The sequence below is a fragment of the Schistocerca nitens genome, chromosome 6 (genome assembly GCF_023898315.1).
Source record: "Schistocerca nitens isolate TAMUIC-IGC-003100 chromosome 6, iqSchNite1.1, whole genome shotgun sequence".
NCBI lineage: Eukaryota > Metazoa > Arthropoda > Insecta > Orthoptera > Acrididae > Schistocerca > Schistocerca nitens.
In genome coordinates, this window is record NC_064619.1 from 104,291,923 (window position 1) to 104,313,134 (window position 21,212).

The 21,212-nt window shown below is 45.2% G+C and overlaps 1 non-coding gene across 1 annotated transcript; it reads right to left on the reverse strand.

The window, feature by feature from the left end:
* Nucleotides 1-1,989: 1,989 nt before the first annotated feature.
* On the reverse strand, nt 1,990-2,064 carry Trnat-ugu (transfer RNA threonine (anticodon UGU)). The gene has a single exon. It is a non-coding gene; the product is annotated as a tRNA-Thr (tRNA).
* Nucleotides 2,065-21,212: the final 19,148 nt, after the last annotated feature.

The following is a 21,212-nucleotide window of genomic DNA, read 5'->3' on the forward strand; positions in this document are numbered from 1 at the left end:
GTTTTTATACATGGCCCACACCTGACATGTACATACATGTGAGATATATTTCACATATATTTAACATATTTCACGCGTATTTGTGCACACTTTTCACCTGTATGTCTAGCGAATTTCGTTTTGCAGTTTCATTTTCATGCTGTTCAATAACTATGACGTAATATCTCCTGAACTGCGTTTCGTAAAATGATATATTTTTATAGGTACATACAGCATCTTATGTGGATACTGCCTGCAAAATGTGTAGCGAATAGAGATAGTAGCAAAGAAGTAATAAATTAAAAGGCCATGCATGTTGCCGCAGTTTCACACGCGTCTCAATATTTATAATTTCAGGAGTAAATTGTATGTCGTACAATGACATGCTTTCGTATATACATTCTTCAGCAGACAATAGCAAATCCAGGATGAAATGTAACAATATTATTAGAAGGAAAGTTGCTACTCACCATTTAACGGAGATGCTGAGTCGTAGATAGGCACAACAAAAAGATTTTCACATTTAAAGCTTTCGGCCAATGGCCTTTGTCAACAACAGACACACACACATAGACGGGTATGTGTATCTACTGTTGACAAAGGCCATTGGCCGAAAGCTTTAAATATGAAAATCTTTTTGTTGTGCCTATTTGCGACTCAGCATCTCCACTATATGGTGAGTAGCAACTTTCCTTCTCATAATATTGTTACATTCTGCAGCAGATGTAAATACTGTCTGGAAAAAATGTTGTGAATATACTTAGCAGCTAGGAAGTAATAAATTTAAACGTCGGGCATAATGCGGTAGTTTCAGGCGTCTCATAGCTTATGACGTCATATCTCCTCAACCAAGGAACGTACAGTGATGTAATATTTCTGGTACATTCAGTAGTATATGCGAACACTGCTTGCAAAACGTGACACAGATACAGTTACCATGAAAAAAGTGATAAATTAAATGGTCTTGTAGAGGTATTCAGGGAGAAAAAGTGTGGTAAGGTTTCGAAATTATGTGTCAAATTTAAGCCTCTGAGTAGTCTCATTCTCAAATAATGGATGACTAAATTATGGGTCTTCTGGCGTCGAGGGCTACGCCGCATTTTCACCACCACATGTTTAATAGGTGGGTGTTCTTACTCCGGTGATAATTTCCAGGCAGTAAACGATATGAATATGAAGTTTAGTTGAAATCGGTCATCTGGCTTGTTGTAGAACGTACGTACTCTCATACAGACGTACATTCAGTTTTATAATTTATATGGTTCATGAACAGCAATGGTCCTTTAAGACATACCTTGAGATACCCCCGAAATTACTATTACGTAAGAAGTTCACTCCGTTAAAACGCTGTGATCTGTTTGCAAGAGACTATTCACTGACACAACTGATTTGTTATCCCGTATGTTCCATTTTGTTCGTTAGACAGCAGCGTGGAATTGTATCGATCGCTTTTTCCAGGAAGAGGGCATCTACTTGCGTGCCGGTACCTACTGCTCAAAATAGTTCAAATGGCTCTGAGCACAATGGGACTTAACTTCTGAGGTCATCAGTCCCCTAGAACTTAGAACTACTTAAACCTAACTAACCTAAGGACATCACACACATCCATGCCCGAGGCAGGATACAAACCTGTGACCGTAGCGGTCACACGGTTCAAGACTGTAGCGCCTAGAACCGCTCGGCCACCCCGGCCGGCGGTACCTACTGCATACTGGTTTTCGTAAACGAATAGAGTTAACGGTTTCTCAGGTTTGTTGTTTCCAATACCAATATTTAGTGCTACAAAGATTCTTTGGTCTTCAGAAATATCATAATACGCAAACGTAAAACATGTTTCAGAATTTGGAAACAGACGTATAAAACTATATATATGACGGTAGTATCTGTTCCCGAAAGAACAGTTACCGTGGATGACCATGCAGCTTTGCTAGAAATGAAATGATAATTAAATAGACACCCTAGCTGCAAGCAGGCGTTGATACACTTCATTGGGGACTTGTTGAAAATGTGTGCCCCGACCGGGACTCGAACCCGGGATCTCCTGCTTACATGGCAGACGCTCTATCCATCTGAGCCACCGCGGGCACAGGAGATCCCGGGTTCGAGTCCCGGTCGGAGCACACATTTTCAACATGTCCCCAATGAAGTGTATCAACGCCTGCTTGCAGCTAGGGTGTCTATTTAATTATCATTTCATTTCTAGCAAAGCTGCATGGTCATCCACGGTAACTGTTCTTTCGGGAACAGATACTACCGTCATATATATAGTTAAAAAAATATGGGTTCCCGGCCTTTGACCTTCTTGTGCGATCGCACACGCTATGCCCGAACTCGTACGGGACTTGGTAGATTAATCTGCCACGAGTAATGAGTATGATGGGCAAACATCTATTAGGCGCACTACGCATGTAGTGTTGTGGAATGTGGGGAATTCGGATCTCACGGGGAGCGTGCAAGGTATAAATCCCTGCAGACGCACTATCCTCTGTACCCGCGGTGGCTCAAATGGATAGAGCGTCTGCCATGTAAGCAGGAGATCCCGGGTTCGAGTCCCGGTCGGGGCACACATTTTCAACATGTCCGCAATGAAGTGTATCAACGCCTGCTTGCAGCTAGGGTGTCTATTTAATTATCAGACGTATAAAAGCCTATAGTTTTGTGCGTCTATTGGACCGCCCTTCGTGAAAATAGGAGTGACCTCCACTTTTTGCCAGTCCCTAGGAATGCATCGTTACTCCACAAAATGGTTTCACAAATAAAACGCAGGATCCATATTGCCACTTGACCTTTCGACCTCGAGCAGCCGAATACCCAGGAGAGAGACGCCCCGAAGTGCGGTCTGGGCAGCACTGCACGCGTAATGACCGCGTCAGCGCCGCGCGCGCCTTCCGACTGCCGAGCCCAGCGGCAATTTGCACGACTCGCCGGCAGCCGCAATTGATCCATCAAGGCCGACCGAGAAGAGGCCAGCGGCCGCGCCATATTGCCTTCCGTGACGTCGCGCCGCCAAATTGGGAGCAGGCCTCGCAGACTGATGGGTCTCCGCCGCGAAACCGGAATGCGCATTTCTTCGTGCCAGTACCAGCAAGAGCAGTCTCCTTGCTATGTAGGCCACGTAGACGACCACCTCCGTAAGCCACCGCTCGTGTGCTTGCCTGTGCATTTCCTTAAATACGTGCTGTAAGCCCAGCTATCGCAGGTACAAACAGGTCATCAGATACGAGCGATATTACCTGTTGCAATAACCCAGGACATCAGTATCGGGTTCTGACACTAAAATGTAGACTTTCACGGCCGGAAATCTCGTGTCCATTATAACTATCCGGGCTGTTATGCCGTGGTCGGTTGATGAATTCTGTGTCAATTCCCAACGTTTCGTCCCCGTCTGCGGGAGACATCTTCAACGGGGTCTGCAGCTCGATGGAAGGTCCAACACACCACGGCATAACAGCCCGGATAATTATAATGGACAGTATTGTGGTCTACATCTACATCTACATGGTTACTCTGCAATTCATCGAACCATCTTCATACTTCTACTCTACCATTTCACTCTCGAGTGGCGCGTGGGAAAAGGAACACCTAAATCTTTCCGTTCGATCTCTGATTTATTTTATTATGATGATTATTTCTCCCTACGTAGGTGGGTAACAAAATATTTTCGCATTCGCAAGAGAATGTTTGAAATTTCGTAAATAGATATCGCCGCAAAGACAGCCGCCTCTGTATCAGTGACTTTGACCCCATCTCGCGTGTCATATCAGTGACACTCTCACTCCTATTGCGAGACAACACGAAACGAGCTGCCCTTCCTTGCACTTCTTCGATGTCCTCCGTCAGTCCTACCTGTTAAGGATCCCATACCGCGCAGCAATATTCCAGCAGAAGACGGACAAGTGTAATGTAGGCTCTCTCTTTAGTGGGTTTTCCGCATCTTCTAAGCCAGCAGAGCGCAGTCTTTGTTTCGCCTTCCACACAATATTATCTATATGGTCTTTCTAATTTAAGCTGCTCGTAATTGTAATTTCCAGGTATTTAGTCAAATTTGCAGCCCTTAGATTTGTGCGATTTATCGTGTACCCAAAATTTATCGAATTTCTTTTAGTACCCATGTGGATGACCTGGAACTTTCCTTTGTTTAGTGCCAATTGCCACTTTTGCAAATTGTCACTTTTGGTACCGCAAACGATAAAAAATTGGCTAATAGTACTAAAAATATAATTTTTTTATGACATGGATGACTGAAAAAGTCCGTTTATGTTCTTCATTATCACTATCGGTTGCTGTTAGTAACCATCATCACAGGTGAAGCGTATTCTTTCATCGTGTGTAGATGAATATTAACTGCAATCAGTAGTGATAATTAAGGACGTAGAGACTGCTGCCTCTCATGATTTTCAAATAACTTTTAATAACTGCTGGCAGTCGTGTGAAGAAACATCTGACACAATCTGTCCTAACTCGTATACAGGGATTGAACATAAATATGGAAACACTGGGAGGAACGCATGCTTCAACGTAAATAAGAAGCTACTCAAGCCAGGATGTAGCGTTGTTGTATCTGACGACGAGCGACACTTTAGCAATGACCTCAATACGTTTCGTGTGTCAGTCGCGGCCAGAACAATGTTGTGTGGATGTGAGTGCATTGTGTCGCAGTTAAGTGAATTCGAACGTGGCAAATTCTTGATGCTCGTATGATAGATGCTTCCGCAACCAACGAATCTGAAGTGTCGGTGAATCGAACCATGGACCGCGTGATCCAGAGGCAGCGATGCTAGCCACCAGACCACGAGCTGCGGACAGAAAGACTTTATGGATCGCATTCTGTCTCTGGGATATTCAGAGACCACTGGTATGTGCCTAGATTGGCCGCCATATTCTCTGGACCTGACCACATGCAATTCCTTTTATGGGGCTTGTTTATACATGAGGAAGATCATTCAATGTTAATCCCCCAATTATGTTACCTAATCAAAAGTATTCTCAAAATTTCATTACTCTACATTAATTATGTATGGTGCTGAAATTCTATTTGTCAGCGTATATGTACAAATTTGTTGTCATATATGTATATTTAATAATGATAACGGTGTCTGAATTTAATTGGATGATCTACAGGTAACGAAAGATATCTGTTAATTTGGAGAAAATTACCCGAATTGAGTGTAACGTAACTACACCATAGGAAGTACACTGACCAAAAGAATTACGCGAACATGTCTTTGGGCGTCTGCCATAGAGAAATATCTGAGGACTTGATGTGGTACGAAATTAAACCTTTATCCTTCACAAAGTACACAACGGTGTTATTGCATCCTCGATCGTTTACATAAAAAGATCTGAAATGTCCGACTGGTGTTGGAAACCAAAAACAAACTGTCGTTCAATCCATCATCCCGTGTGCTTTTCACTGGATCTAGAAAGCTTCAGTAACGTGTATGCCTTCCATGAGCGTTTATCACTGCCTGACACCTACGTGGTATGCTCCGTATAAGTCTACGGAGGTCACCTTGTGGTATCCGTAGCTATTCTTCAAATACAGTCTTTGATCATTCTTGGAGAGTCTGTGATAGAACAGCACGACAACGAACATGTCTGTCAAGCATGTATCACATGTGCAAGCTGGGATTTACGTCGGGGCTCATCGCCAACAATTCCAATAACTTCAATGTCCAGGCTTCTCCAGAATCCCGCCACATGGCCCTCGCATTAGAAGGAATCCAGGGACACCATCGTATGTAGCAGCCATCACATAATCCAATAGGATCTGTTCGTTGTTCAGCCAGGGGTTAAGGAGATCGTGAACGATGTCAAGATCCGTATAACTGTCAACAATGAGGCCCCATCACAACATCGTAAATCGCAGGAAATTCGCCGAATCTGTCGATTTTCTTGTCAAGAAAATTGTTCAAATGGCTCTGAGCACTATGGGACTTAACTTCTGAGGTCATCAGTCCTCTAGAACTTAGAAATACTTAAACCTAACTAACCTAAGGACATCATACATATCTATGCCCGAGGAACGACGTAGGAACGACAAAACTGAAGGGGAGCTGCAAGATGCTGTCAGGCGGGGTACTCGAACAGAACGTCTGTGTAACAAGGTCTTTGAGAACTTTCAACATTGCAGCGCGTCAGCAGTTTAACTGAGAGCCCACCGAACGTTGGCTGGAGTGAGGAAGCACGCTTCTGACGTTTGAACTAAGTACAGCTATTGACATGGTACACACGTACCGTTTATTTTACATTTTATGCGAATCTTTTGCCCTTTTGGGCGTTCTGTGTTAAAGTTGGACCATGCCTGTTCAGGCAGATTGTAGTTTTAGTGTGTTCCGAAGAAGGCGTGGTTATCCGCTCCGAAACCTAGGTCAACATCTGGTTTCTATTTGAAGTCGAGGAGGATTCTTTATAATCATTAAATAAGGTCTTTACTCGTAACCTGTTCATTACAGTCTGATCGGACACTGCGGCTCCAGTGGCCCTTCTCACATCCTAGCAGCGGTCTGGCGGTATCAGTACGACGCCTCTACGCTGTGATGGACGGATATCTATCTGCACGAGGGGTTGTTATGCGTCGCTGAACATGTCCAACTCACCTTGTGTACTGAACTGTAGCGCTGTAGCGTGTCCACAACCTGTGGATGACACATGGAGAAGAACTGGAATCAGCAGCAGTACGCCCGAAAGTCCACCCTTTTAGGATCAAACAGACCGCCATTGCAACTTGCACTGCATTACGATGTCACACAGCATGTCCTCGATTGAATACAACGTCCACAAATGACAACTTCATCTATGTACCTCGCTGGATAACACGGGAACACATTTTCTCACTTCATTCGTGTCATGTGACCCTGTAACGCGAATTATTTTAACTGTTGCCTACACTGAAAGCGAAGATCTCAAAGGGAACAATTAAGACCACAGGTACCGTCTGTATAAAATTATATTTCACATACCGGTCGTTGATAGACGTGTCCTCCTAGTTGTTTTGAAAATTGCATATAGATTCAATGGATTCTGATTTTTTGCAAAGAGAAAAGCTTTGTATAAATAATGAGATGCACATTTAGGCCGACAAGTAGAGAGTTTAGTGCCGGCCGCTGTGGTCAAGCGGTTCTAGGCGCTTCAGTCTGGAACCGCGTGACCGCTACGGTCGCAGGTTCGAGTCCTGCCTCGGGCATGGATGTGTGTGATGTCCTTAGGTTAGTTAGTTTAAGTAGTTCTAAGTTCTAGGGGACTGATGACCTCAGAAGTTAAGTCCCATAGCGCTCAGAGCCATTTGAAGCATTTTTGAAGCAGTATCTGGGTTCAGGCTCTGGTGACATGATGCCGGCAGTTTGACCGAGACCGCACAAACTTGGATGTTGCTGAATCAAAAGACCTTAAACATCGGCCACAGACAACAATGTCGAGGCCAGGGACGAACTACTGTCGCAGACGAGAACATCCACACAGCGGTTCTCGAATGGCTCCGTGAGCAAGGAGCGTATCTCTATCGCCGAGGAGCTGAACGATCGCCAGAATGTTCCTCCGTTGCTTACGTGGACTTCGTGATTATATTGAAAAATTCTGTCATGTATCGGTTCCATTTTGAAGTCTTCTACATGTTTCAATAGAAGTTAATTCTCCTGCCAAAAGAATGTGTTCGGATGGTAGGCGGACTGTGGGAGTGTGTTGATCAAATGGTTCAAATGGCTCTGAGCACTATTCGACTTAATTTCTGAGGTCATCAGTCGCCTAGAACTTAGAACTAATTAAACCTAACTAACCTAAGGACATCACACACATCCATGCCCGAGGCAGGATTCGAACCTGCGACCGTAGCGGTCTCCCGGCTCCAGACTGTAGCGCCTAGAACCGCAAGGCCACTCCAGCCGGCGAGTGTGTTGCGTCCGGAAGTAGATCTTTACGGTTTCAACCAGGATGTTGTTATTTACTGCCTTCTGTAACAACTCACTGAACGGGTTTAATGAAGTTTGCTCTTTGCAGAATCCATGTTGGCTACTGTTGACGAGATTGCTTGGTCTCCTAATAGACCGTACTATAGTACACAGGCATCTAAAGTAATATGAATGTTGGATAAATTGAAATATTAGAAAATGTTTTGACTGTGAAGTTAAGACAATCTTGGGAAGATGGTTAGGTTAGGTTAGTGTTGTTTAACGTCCCGTCGACAACGAGGTCATTAGAGACGGAGCGCAAGCTCGGGTTAGGGAAGGATGGGCAAGGAAATCGGCCGTGCCCTTTCAAAGGAACCATCCCGGCATTCGCCTGAAACGATTTAGGGAAATCACGGAAAACCTAAATCAGGATGGCTGGAGACGGGATTGAACCGTCGTCCTCCCGAATGCGAGTCCAGTGTGCTAACCACTTTGGGAAGATGGGCATCCCTAGGTGACTGCAAGGTGTAGGTGCACAATACTTACATTTAGTCCTCAGTAATTTGTGTTTTGTGGTGTTTAGGTCATGCTCCAAGGCATATTTCTCTGACTAATGTATCGTCTCTCAGTGCTAGTGACATCATTAGAGCCAGCATATCCCCTCCACAAGTTCTAACATACATCGACGTGCTCCGCTATCGCCAGATATCTGATGAAGTCGCTAACAGACTTATGTTGATACATACAAAAAGGTCTACTTGCTGGGCTTGTCTGAATTTGAGACTGCTTTCTGAGTCGTTATAGCTTCTGATGATGTCGCATTGTGAGAAGAAACGCTAGGCATAGAAATGTGCCTTGCACACAGGCTAAAGCCCATAAAAGAAAACTCGAGGTCGAAAGGACCGATCGTGAAACCCTGCATGGTATGCCTTATACAGGAGGTCTGTGCCGAAATGCCCTATTTTTTGAGGCGATTTGAAAACAACAAGTATATCTTAGTTTAAGGTCTGACATATCCGTTGGTAGAAGAAGGACCTAAAATTACTGCTTAATATTTGCCAACCTTTGGTAAATTACCGTTGATTTAGGGTTCTCTGACCACGCGAAAATGAAAGTTCAGGAGAGAGAGTAAACTGTGTTAAGATACGCCGAGTTTAAATCCATTACTGAGTTGGAAAGGAGTTCAGTTCTGTCAACAAGGAGGTAGCGTGAGATGCCAAGAGGATAAAAGCGTAGTATTGGCAGTTTCTGTACACTAGCAGAATTTTGAAGCGGCATGCACTGAGTCGGTGAGTCTCGGAAGTACAGTTTGAGAAAGATCGCGGAGCATTCTAAGGAAGTCAACACAGATCAGTTCGTCAGGCATCACGGGAACTTTAGATGCCGTGCACAACTATTCATAAGGTCCGCAAAAAGTGATTGCATGTATCTTAATTTATTCATATATTTATTTTCTTGGGTCAGCAGTATGCTGACTGGTTTTATTCGGCCCGCCACGAATTCCTCTCTTGGGCCAACCTCCTTATTTTAGAGTAGCACTTGCAACCTACGTCCTCAGTTATTTGCTGGATGTATTCCAATCTCTGTCTTCCTCTACAGTTTTTGCCTCCTACAGCTCCCTTTAGTACCACAGAAGTCACTCCCTCATGTTTTAAAAGATGCTCTATCATCCTGCCCCTTCTCCTATCAGTGTTTCCCACGTATTCCTTTCCTCTCCGATGCTGCGCGTAGCCTTGTCGTTCCTTACCTTATCAGTCTACCTAATTTTCAACATTCGTCTGTAGCACCACATCTCAAATGCTTCGATTCTCTTCTGTTCCGGTTTTCCCACAGTCCATATTTCACTACCATATAATGCTTCGCTCCAAACATACATTCTCAGAAATTTCTTCCTCAAATTAAGGCCTATGTTACATGCTAGTAGACTTCCTTTTGGCCAGAAATGCCCTTTCTGCCAGGGCTAGTCTGCTTGATGTCCTCCTTGCTCCGTCCGCCATTGGTTATTTTGTTGTCCAGGAAGCAGAATTCCTTAACCTCATCTACTTCGCGACAATCAATCCTGATTCTTAGTTTCTCTACGTTGTATACTCGTACTATTGTTGTCGGTAATGGTTTGCTGTAGATTCTGATAAGAACGACCGTGTCACTGAACGGTTTACAGAAACACACTCTCTGCCCTACCTTCATGTTCATAATGAATCCTACAACCGTTATACCAATTTCCGCTGCTGTTATATTACCCTATACTCATCTGATCAGAAATCCTTGTCTCCTTTCCATTTTACCCTACTGACCCCTAATATATCTAGCTCGAGCCCTGGAAATTCCCTTTTCAGATTTTCTTGTTTCCCTAACAAGTTCAAGCCTCTGACATTCCACTCCTCGACTCGTAGAACGTTAGTTACCCTTTTGTTGATTATTCAATCTTTTTGTCATGGTAACCTCCGTCTTGGTCGTCCTCTCTCGGAGATCCGAATGGTGGACTTTCCCGGAATCTTTTGCGTACAAAGAGATCATCATCACACTTTTTCAATAACAGGCAACATGTCCTGTGGATACACTTTATGTGCCTTTAATAAAGTGGTTTCCTATGCCTTCTACATCCTCGTGCCGTTTATCATTGCTGATTGTTCCGCCTTTAGATGCAGTTTCCCACCCCAAGGACAAGAGAGTACCATGAGCGTTTTCCCGTTCCCCCACCCTCTTTAACAAGGCCGTTGGTGGAATGAGGGTGATTTCTTATGGTGGAAGTTTTCGGCCGTCAAATGGTGATAATTAAAAGTTAAGTGGTGACTGATTTCGAACTTGGCACTCAGCACGCTTTGATTTACAATCATGAACACTACCCCTAGGCCACCGGTATCCCACCTATATTCGTACAATGTTGACATTCTGCAGTCCTTATAGCCCGATGACGAGCAACGGCGATATGGATTTGTTCGTGAAATGCTTAACCGAATCGACAGGAAGCATGGTTTATTGCCAAGTGTATGGTTTTCTGCTGAGACCAAATTTCATTTGTCTGGAACTGTGAATAGGCTTAACGTTCGTACTTGCCGGCTACAGGATGTATCAGGGAAAAGATGTGGGATAACACGAGTTTGTACGTTTGGTGTGATTTCATGTGCGACAAAACAATTGAGCGGAACTTCATTGCTGAAAAGACCTTCATAAGGACGACGCGCTCCGACATGTTGGAGACGTTTTCTTTTCCTCAGGCTGAAGACACGCCACGAAACCTTTGGTTTCAACATGGTAGTGCTCCACCACATGGGTAACTGGATGTTTGGACAATGGTGAATCAAACATTTCCAGGCCGCCAGACTGCACAAGATGTACCTGTTACTTAGCCTGGTGACATCACACCACTGGATTTTTTCCTGTGGGCTTCGTGAAAGATAGAGTGTTCGCCACTGGAGTATGGGACTTTCAAGACCTCCGCAGTTGGATTGTGGAAGTCATCGGTATCATCCATCCGGACATGTTGCTGCGAATATGGACGCAAACTGAACACACACTAGACATTCTTCGTGTCACAGCGGGACCTTAGGAGGAAGTGTGCTGATCTGATGCCATACAATCTAATTTCGAGAGGGCAGCATACTTACTTCATGTAATTTTTGTTTTAGGAATGTGAAAATGGAGCATTTCGGTGTAGACAGCATGTATATTGTTTTTAGCGTACAGTTTTTTGTTGAAAATGGAACAGTGGTAAATTGTAGTTTAATATCCGTTCAAAGACGAGGTCATTAGACACGAACACAAAAGGGATTAGGTCGACGATGGGAAAGAATATCGGCTGCAGCTTTGTTATACAAACAACAGCAGCATTCACCTTAGTCATTTTTGATAAACTAAAAGAAAGGTGTATCTTGATGTCCTAACGCGGATTTGAACCTGGGAGTGTAGAGACGGAGGCACAGTCTCACACAGCTGTCTTGTGTGACACAAAATTGGAATAGTGCACTGAGGAGTCATTCGCTGCCCGCAGAGTAGGGCGGAAAAGGGTAAACAGGATTAGACGGGGTAAGAAAGAAAAGCGGGCAAATGATGAATGTTGTGCAAAATATATTCATTCCGTCTCAGTAAAGTGCGAAGTAAGAAAGTAAACACGAGTGGTCACTGCAACAGGAGTATTTTGCCTGAAATAACGAACAGAGAGGCGTATTCACGAACACAGTGAAGGGCTGCGCGGCGGTAACTGGAGCTGTTTCCTGGAGGCGAGGGCCCTCGGCAGTGCGGTCACCGGCGTGTTTACTTTGGCGGCGCCACGTCTCACAAAATAATAACGAGCGCAGGCAGAGGAGCAGTTGGGCGGCAGTGGGGTGGGATGATGGAGGGGGCAAGGGGGGAGGGGACATGGCAGATAAAAAACGGGCCGGCATTCGGCGGCGTGCTTCCCAACACAAACATCCGCGCAGCCAGGCAGCCGGTAACGAGACAGCGCCGCAGCGGCCGGGCAGAAACAAAGCGATGACTGCGCCCAGCTGGAGGCACGCCTGGAGCTGGAACCGCGGGCCGCGGCAGCAAAGGGCGGTGTCGCGCTAATTGTGGTCCTGATTACGAATGCGGCCGCTGTGCACTCTCCCAGCCACAGCGGCACGTGTCGCTGGCGGTACACTGAGAGGCTGTGCACGTGTTTAAAGTTGCATTCGTAACCCGTGTGACAGTCTCCACTTCACCCCCGTGCTGGTCGTGGCATTTGCAAACGATGTGCCGTTCAGTGTGAACAATAACTCACGACCAACAAGTGCCGGCTGTCTAGAGGAGACGTTACACTGCAGCTTGTTGTAAAACAGCACTTTATCATCCTGCCGGGCTGTCAAACAACTGAACATCCGTCATGACAGACCCTTCGCGCTTACTCATCCACAGACCAAGACAGTTAGTAGATACGGTATTTCTTGACTTCGAGAAATCACACCATTTCTTATTAATCAATGTGCGATCAGATCAGGTATGAAACTAAGTACCAGACTGGATTTAAGTGTTCTTAGTAGGGAGGGCGCAGCACTTTATGTTGGACAAAGAGTCGTCGACAGAAGTAGAAGTTCAAATGCTTCAAATGCCTCTGAGAAATGTGGGACCTAACTTCTGAGGTCATCGGTCCCCTAGAACTTAGAACTACTTAAACCTAAATAACCTAAGGACATCACATACATCCACGCCCGAGGCAGGATTCGAACCTGCGACCGTAGCGGTCGCGCGGTTCCAGACTGTAACGCCTAGAACCGCTCGGCCAGAAGTAGAAGTAATTGCAGGTATCCCCAGAAATGCTTTGGAACCCTTGCTGTCCAAGTTGCACATTATTGACTTGACAGACACTATTAATAGTAGCCTTATAATTATCGCTGATGGTGCAGTTATTTATAATGAAGTATGACTGAAAAATGATGCACACACATTCAGTAGTATCTTTATAAGATTTTAAAGTGGCACAACAATTGACAACAACGATTCATAGTCCCAAGAAGAAAACGTAGTCTGTAACTACAGTATCACCGATATTGGAATCACTCATCTCTCATCAGGTAATGAAACACATAGACTCATTTGTGGTTAAAACAGATGACAGACACCGATTGATCGAGAGGTTAAAGGGTAAATGCACTCGGTCTGCAGTGCAGCCCGGTAACAAAACTCTCCAGCTATCTATCCTGGAATATTGCTCAAGCGGGTGGGATTCTTACCTAATAGGACTGACAGGGCATACTGAACGTATACCGAAAATGGCAATATGGATGGTCACAGGTTGTTTGAGCCGTGAGATAGCACCGCAGAAAACATGCAAAGTTGCAAGAACCACCATGAACTGTGCAGTCTAGCTGTATACTACAATCACATGCACGCGCTGCTGTAGGGCCTTCGAGAATATGATTTGAGTAATTAAAGTGGCCATATTGTCGTTCAACGAGTCATTCTTCCCGCTCTCCATAGTGAAGTCAGAAATACCTTTCACATTGGTTTGCAGAAACAGATGTAGTAGTATACGTAGAATGTGTTGTGAAGAGAGTCATTTACCATGGCAAAGAAGAAGACGAACAGGTTCAAATGGCTCTGAGCACTATGAGACTTAACATCTATGGTCATCAGTCCCATAGAACTACTTAAACCTAACTAACCTAAGGACATCACACAACACCCAGTCATCACGAGGCAGAGAAAATCCCTGACCCCGCCGGGAATCGAACCCGGGAACCCGGGCGCGGCAAGAAGACGAACTGGAACCGTCGTGATATTTCATTCACATGGCAGAAATGAGTGGGGCAAAGAACGATTGGCGTCGCAGACGACGTCGAAAGAAATTACCTACATCATCATAAAACCCAACGATTCCTATTATACAAGGCATCCGTGGGATCATCTGTGGTCAGAAACTCACAGTCATTATGAAAAATTATTGTTTGTCCCCTTCATATACACTGATGAAATGAGATATGCCTGCATCAAGTCTGTGACTCCGCCGAGATTGCTCTAATTCCTGCTGGAAGGAAGATGATACATGGTACGTGTTTTTATTTCATTTACGTTCCTTTAATCCTCACTCAATGTACGGCTGAAACTAGACGGTAGCGTGGCCAGTTGCAATTTAACTCATGATCTTAGCAAAGGAGGCAAAGATTCATTATGGACAGGAACGTCGGTATGGTTTTTCAAACGTTAACAGAAACTGCCCCAGTTTGTAGGAGCACGTTACTTCGAGCGTGTCAAAGATGTACCTTGCGTGGCAGACATGACAAAGTTCTAAAGATCATTTTGCTTCGGACGTGACAAAGAAGTGCTTTTTTCACAGAAATGGGCAAATGATTAGCCAAAAACGAGAGAACCATTTGTGTGTATAAATTCTAGTGAAAACTTATCCCCGCCATTCCATAGACAGAACCGGCCAAATTCACTGACATCGATTACTTGTAGTATCATGGAACATATTTTGTGTTCGGACCTAATGACCTTTATAGACTCTGAGAGGCTCATCAGCAGAAACCATCACGGTTTTAGGAGACAGCGGTCATGCGAGACACAGCTTGTCCTCTTTGTGCATGATATACAACAGGCTCTAGATATCAGCTCCCAGGTTGATGCCATATTTCTCGACTTCTGAAAGGCGTTCGACTCTGTTTCGCACTGTCGCTTGCTCCAAAAAGCGCGCGCTTACAGTCTGTCCGATGACATATGCGGTTGGATAGAAAGTTTTCTATCAGACAGGGAGCAGTATGAGGTCCTGAATGGGATGACTTCAACAGAAACAAGCGTAACTTCAGGTTTTCCCAAGGGCAGTGCAATAGGTCCGCTGCTTTTTACGATTTACATAAGCGATGTGGTTGATGGTATTGACAGCGGCATTAGACTGTTTGCAGATGATGCTGTAGTCTACAGGAAAGTAGTATCACACCCAAGTTGTGAACAAATCAATGAGGATTTGCAGAAAATAAATGCATTGTGTAATGACTGGCACTTATCTCTCAATATTAATAAGTGCTACCTACTGCGTATAACAAGGCGAAAATCCCCATTAATATACGAGTACAAAATAAATGCCCAGTCCTTGGAAGCGGTAGCATCCGTCAAGTATCTTGGTGTCACTATTCGATATGATCTCAAATTGAATGATCAGATTACTCAAGTAACGGCAAGGCGAACTCTAGATTGCATTTTATTGGTAGAATCCTGAAGCGATGCAGTCCTTCAACAATGGAAATTGCTTACAATACGTTAGTTCGTCCAGTGTTGGAATATTGTTCGCCTGTATGGGACCCTTACCAGATGGGTCTCATTCAAGAGATTCAGAGGGTCCAAATAAGAGATGCAAGGTTCGTGACTGGTACATTGAGCCATCGCGAGAGCGTTACAAATCTCATAGAAAATTTGAAGTGGGACACACTTGAAGATAGACGACGCGCTAAACAGAAGGGTCTGCTCACTAAATTCCGAAATCCGATCTTCGCCGAGGATGCAGAGCATATATTATTACCACCAACTGTCAAATCGCGCAATGATCACCATTCAAGTATAAAGGAAATTAGAGCTCGTACTGAGGCGTTCAGACACTCGTTTTTCCTCGTGCGGTCCGCGAGTGGAACAGAGGAGGAGAGGGGGTGGGGGAGGAATATGTCTTTGGCACGAGTTATGCCCTGCGCGACTGGTGGCTGGCGGAGTGTATATGTAGATGTAGAATCGCATTCAGACACGAGAGAAAAGTGCAGAACCCGCCCTGCTCTGGCATCCAAAGCGCCATTTGGGAGGGACGGAGATGGCCGAGGTTGAGAGAGACATGCAAACCTTGGGCTGATTGGACATTTAAAAATCTAACGTGCTTTCACCGTCTCCTTTAAACGTGAAAGCAACGCCTGCGATGGTGTGTGTGAGTAAGACTACAGAGTAATGCATAGTTTCACAAGAGGGTAGAATAGAAAGAGGGACGTTGTATGATTGGCGAATTACAAGTTTAACGGATTTTGTCTTTCCCCACCTCCAAACATGACGGAATGACCCCTCGTGCGCAGTGCTTCTCGGGCCAGAGTGTGTGGTGTGGGAAGTCAGTATGGGTTTACAATTAAATCAATACAATGAAATGAAGACCCTAAGCTGCATACGGCACAGAGGATAGTGCGACTGGAGGGACTTATCTCGGGAACGTCTCCCGTGAGACCCGCATTCCCAACTTATTGTCCCGCACTATATTAGTACTGACCCTGCCCATTAATCTCATTACTCGCGGCTTTACCGATTCCCATAAGAGTTTGGGCAATGTGTGTGCATCCGCACAGAAGATGGTCAAAAGGCCGGTGAGCCTTAACTACATATATGAAGATGGTATCTGTTCTTTTGGACATGTCCGAAAGAACAGATACCATCTTCGTATTTGAAGTCAGTATGGGGCCATGATGGACGGAGGTTACATGGGCGCAGGCGCGTCGTCTGATTGCTATTGGTAATTGGGCCAAAGCGACTGTGTGACATCTCTTACAGCTCTCAGGTGGGTCGAATTTAGGTCATGATAGTTCGGCTTCCCGTCATTTTCGTTTATGATTCATTCATTCATTGTTTGTAACTTTGTCTTGGCGTTCTTCACGTGCTTCCGACTGGTTGACAAAATCTTACGAAATAAAGATCATTTGTGATGCGAAAGAAACCCGCCAGTCTCCTCCAAGCCATCTGCTGCCAACTGAGCGCTAGAATTCGTTTCCGTTGCATAAAGTTCGATGATTACTACCTGGGCCGTGATTTAACTGCCCATTCTACTTTCTAAAGCAGCAGGGAGGGAACCTAGGCTGAAGGTGCGTGCTTACGTTTGATGCCATTGAGGTTAAGCCAGTATGATCTATTTCAAACTTGATGGATGCTCGACAGGGATACTATTCGTTTTTCCAACAAGATGTGTAACAAAGACGAGGCAGCACGCTTTCAGTTATAGCCCGTATGATCTTTACTCATCTTCGATTTAAAAACCTCCATAATATTAACATCGTGTGATTGTGATGAAGAGCAAGACGTTAATTACAAGTTCTTTGGTTGCATACGAAGGAAGGGCAGCGGTAATTGGATATGAATGTCCCTATACTGTTTGTATCAAAATACGTTTTAAAGTACATTTCATGAATAAAAATACGACGTTATTATAAATGACTGAAGCGATTTGATAAATTCACTATAGCTACATTGACTGACATACTGTCACAAAACTGTACACTCCTATAAAAAAACTCTGAAAGGTTCTGTATGTTGCAGCCGTCCCTCAGATTTATGCCACGAGAGCACAGCAGTAGCAGTAAGGCAAGATGGCGACAGTCGTCGAGAAAGCGCATGATATTCTTTCAACGTGTTCACATCACATATATGAAATATATGAATGTATTCGCAGTTGCGAATGTGGACAACCATAAGCTGTATAATGGAATGACGCAATAAAAATTTGTGCCAGATAGGGTCTCGAATCCGTATTTCTCGCTTATCCTAAGCGGCCGCCTTACCATTTGGCTATCCGAGTAGGACCCACTACCACACCCAAGCTTCCGTATGTCGTCAGTCTTGTGTCTGAAACCTGTACCCGTGGATCCATTATGAGTATTTCCGCACAGAGAGACTTGGAAGTTGCTTGCTCGGTGTCGGCGGATAAATGCGATTTTGCTGTGCCTGTGTTATTGCGAATTACGATGCAATGTTTCTTCGGACATGCATTCGGTATAATACAGGAACTGCAATATCGCATTCACATTCAGTCTGTTATAGTAGTGCAACGACACTTCAGAACGAACTTCCACCAACTGTCAAATCCATTCGACGATGGTATGCACAGTTTAAAGGTTCCCGAGGCCTCTCCAAGGAGAAATCAATAGGTCTTCCTGCAGTGAATGAAGTAACGGTTGACTGTGGACGGGTGAGTTTCGCTTGCAGTCCATAGAAGTCAACGAGTAGAACAAGTAAGCCCCAAAGAAGTACAAAACTTACCATTTACAATTGCTACAATCCCTGACTCTCGATGAAGATCAGACGCTTAGAATTTTCAGCGCAGTTATATCATCTTATGGAGGAGGATGGGTTTTGTGAGAAACTTATCTTCAGAGATGAAGCAACGTTTTTTTGTGAATGACACAATGAATAGGCACAATGTGCGAATCTGAGGAACACTCACGCTATCGTGCAGCACATTTGAAATTCGTCAAAAGTTAATGTGTTCTTTGCGGTCTCATGGTTTAAAGATTACGATCCCGTTTCCTTTCGCGAAAAGACCTTTACAGGACACGTGTATCTGGTTGTACTGGAGTACTGGAAAACTGACTCATGCCGCAACTGGAGACCGACCGTGTGGGCCTCATCTAACAACGGACTGGTGCTCCACCGCACATCCATCATGATATTCATTAATTCCTAAGCAGAAAATTGAGGAACCGGCAGATCGGTAATGAGGAGCTAACAATCAGCAATTCATTTCATGTCACGGCCTCCACGTTCTTCCGATCTAATCCCATGCATTTTTTGCGTGTGTGTATGTGTGTGTGTGTGTGTGTGTGTGTGTGTGTGTGTGTGTGTGTGTGTGTGTGTGTGCCTGTGTGGCTATGTTAAAAAATGATTCAAATAGCTCTAAGCACTATGGGACTTAACATCTGAGGCCATCAGTCCCCTAGACGTAGAACTAATTAGACCTAACTAACCTAAGGACATCACACACATCCATGCCCGAGGCAGAATTCGAACCTGCGACCGTAGCAGTCGCGTGGTTCCGGACTGAACGGCCTAGAACCGCTCTGTCACAGCGGTCGGCTACGGTTATGTGAAAGATTCTGTGTTTACCCCTCCTCTACTAACAAACCTACCAGATCTACGAACTATGATCAACAGGGCTTGTGGAGTGATTGTTAGGGATATGCTGTGAGGAACGTGAGATATCTGCAGAATCAGTAGTAGGGCACATTGAAGCATTTGTACGTTACTGTTCGTGCAAAGTGAGACGCTCAGAAGCAGTTGTTTGCAACATGCCATGAAAAGAGGATGGGCAGAACAGTACAACGCGAATAAGTAAATTAATCGGCGGACAGATGTCGTGCACGTACGACCAGCAGCACCCCCTCTAGGTGTGACAGGGCAGATCAGTGTTACGCAACGTTCACTCAGCGCGGAACCGTCATATGAAGTGGAAACGTGTAACCGGGTGCCTCTATGCCTCGTCGGCATCAAAGGGTAGAACATCAGCATGTGAGTGCGTTCGAACGGGACAGAATGATAGGTCTCTGTCGTTCTGTGACAATGCGGCTCGTACAGGGCATGCTGCTTCAACAGTGACGCTTGTGTGGAACCGCTGGACAGAAGAGGGCCGTACCGGCGTCGACAGGGAACTGGACGACACAGTGCGACCACAGCGCGAGGTAACCGCCATCTTGTCCGCTTTGTAGTAACGGACAGAACAGCTTCGTCCAAAATCGACATTCCGACACCGTCATCTGCGGGCTGGACTGGTGGAGCGCATACCATTGCGTCGGCTCTCATCGACCAGAACCCGCCAAAGCCGCAGACAGCAACGGGTGCGTAAACACCGACAGTGGCGTGCTGAGTGGTGAAATGTAGTGCCGCTTCAACGTGTACCACAGTGATGGCCGCATACGCGTTCCATGCCGCCGTGGCGGACGCAGTCCGGCAGACTGTATCGTTGAGTGGGCTTGCGGACAAACGACAATAGTGTTGGTTTGGGACGACACTGCCAGTAACAGGCCTTCTCGCCTCCTACGTCTTATTTGCATTCTGAACAGCAGCGTCAAGGAGATTTTATCGCCCTTGGCGCTACTCCTCCTGCAGGCTATTCCACAGGCCACTCTTCAGCATGATAATGCCCGGCTGCATGTGGCGAGAAATATGCAAGCCTTCTACGATGGACGACGGATACCACTGCTTCCCTGGCCAGCCATTTCGCCTGACATGTCACTCATCGTATATGTGTGAGATGTAGTCGGTCGGCTACTTGTTCGTACAGGCCATCCTGCAGTCACATAGGATGCTTCGTGGACGCATGGCGGAGTATTCCCCAGCAGCCCATTCCATGCCGAGGTGTCTAGCGGCTCTAATTGCCTCACGGGGTGGCCCTACTACGTTCTTATTTCCACAGTAGCAGTGTATGTACAGGTCCGTAAATTTAGTCATTTTTGTAGTGTCATGTAATTTAATCAGTGGAATAAACTTCAGTGTGATCACATGTCTCGGTGTTGATGTTTCACTTTTGCCAAACACTAGTGCAATATCCCAAAAAAACTTTTAGTTTTCCCACTTTGGTGCAAAGGCCCGTGACATGCCAAGTAATATAGCTACAGCAAATTTGTGAAATCGGTTCAATCACTTATAATGTAATTAGTTTGGCCTCGAAGCAAACGTAGGTACATGGGAGAGATTTATGAAATATGAAGCTACTCTAAAGCGCCAAAGAAACTGGTATAGGCATGGGTATTCATACGCAGAGGTTGGTAAACAGATAGAATACGGCGCTGTGTTCGGCAACCCCTATACAAGAAAACAAGTGTCGGGTCACTGCTGCTACAATGGCAGGTAATATAGAGTGAAGTTAATTTGAACGTGATGTTTCAGTCGGCGCACGAGCAATGGCACACAGCATCTCCGAGGCAGCGATAAAATGGGGATTTTCCTGTGCGACCATTTCACGAGTGTACCGTGAATGTCAGGAATCCTGTAAGACATCAAATCTCCAACATCGCTGCGGCCGGAAAAATATCCTGTAAGAACAAGACGAACGACGACTGAAGAGAGTCGTTCAACGTCACAGAAGTGCAAGCCTTCTACAAATTGTTGCTGGTTTCAATGCAGGGCCATCAACAAGTGTCAGCGCGCGAGCCATTCAACGAA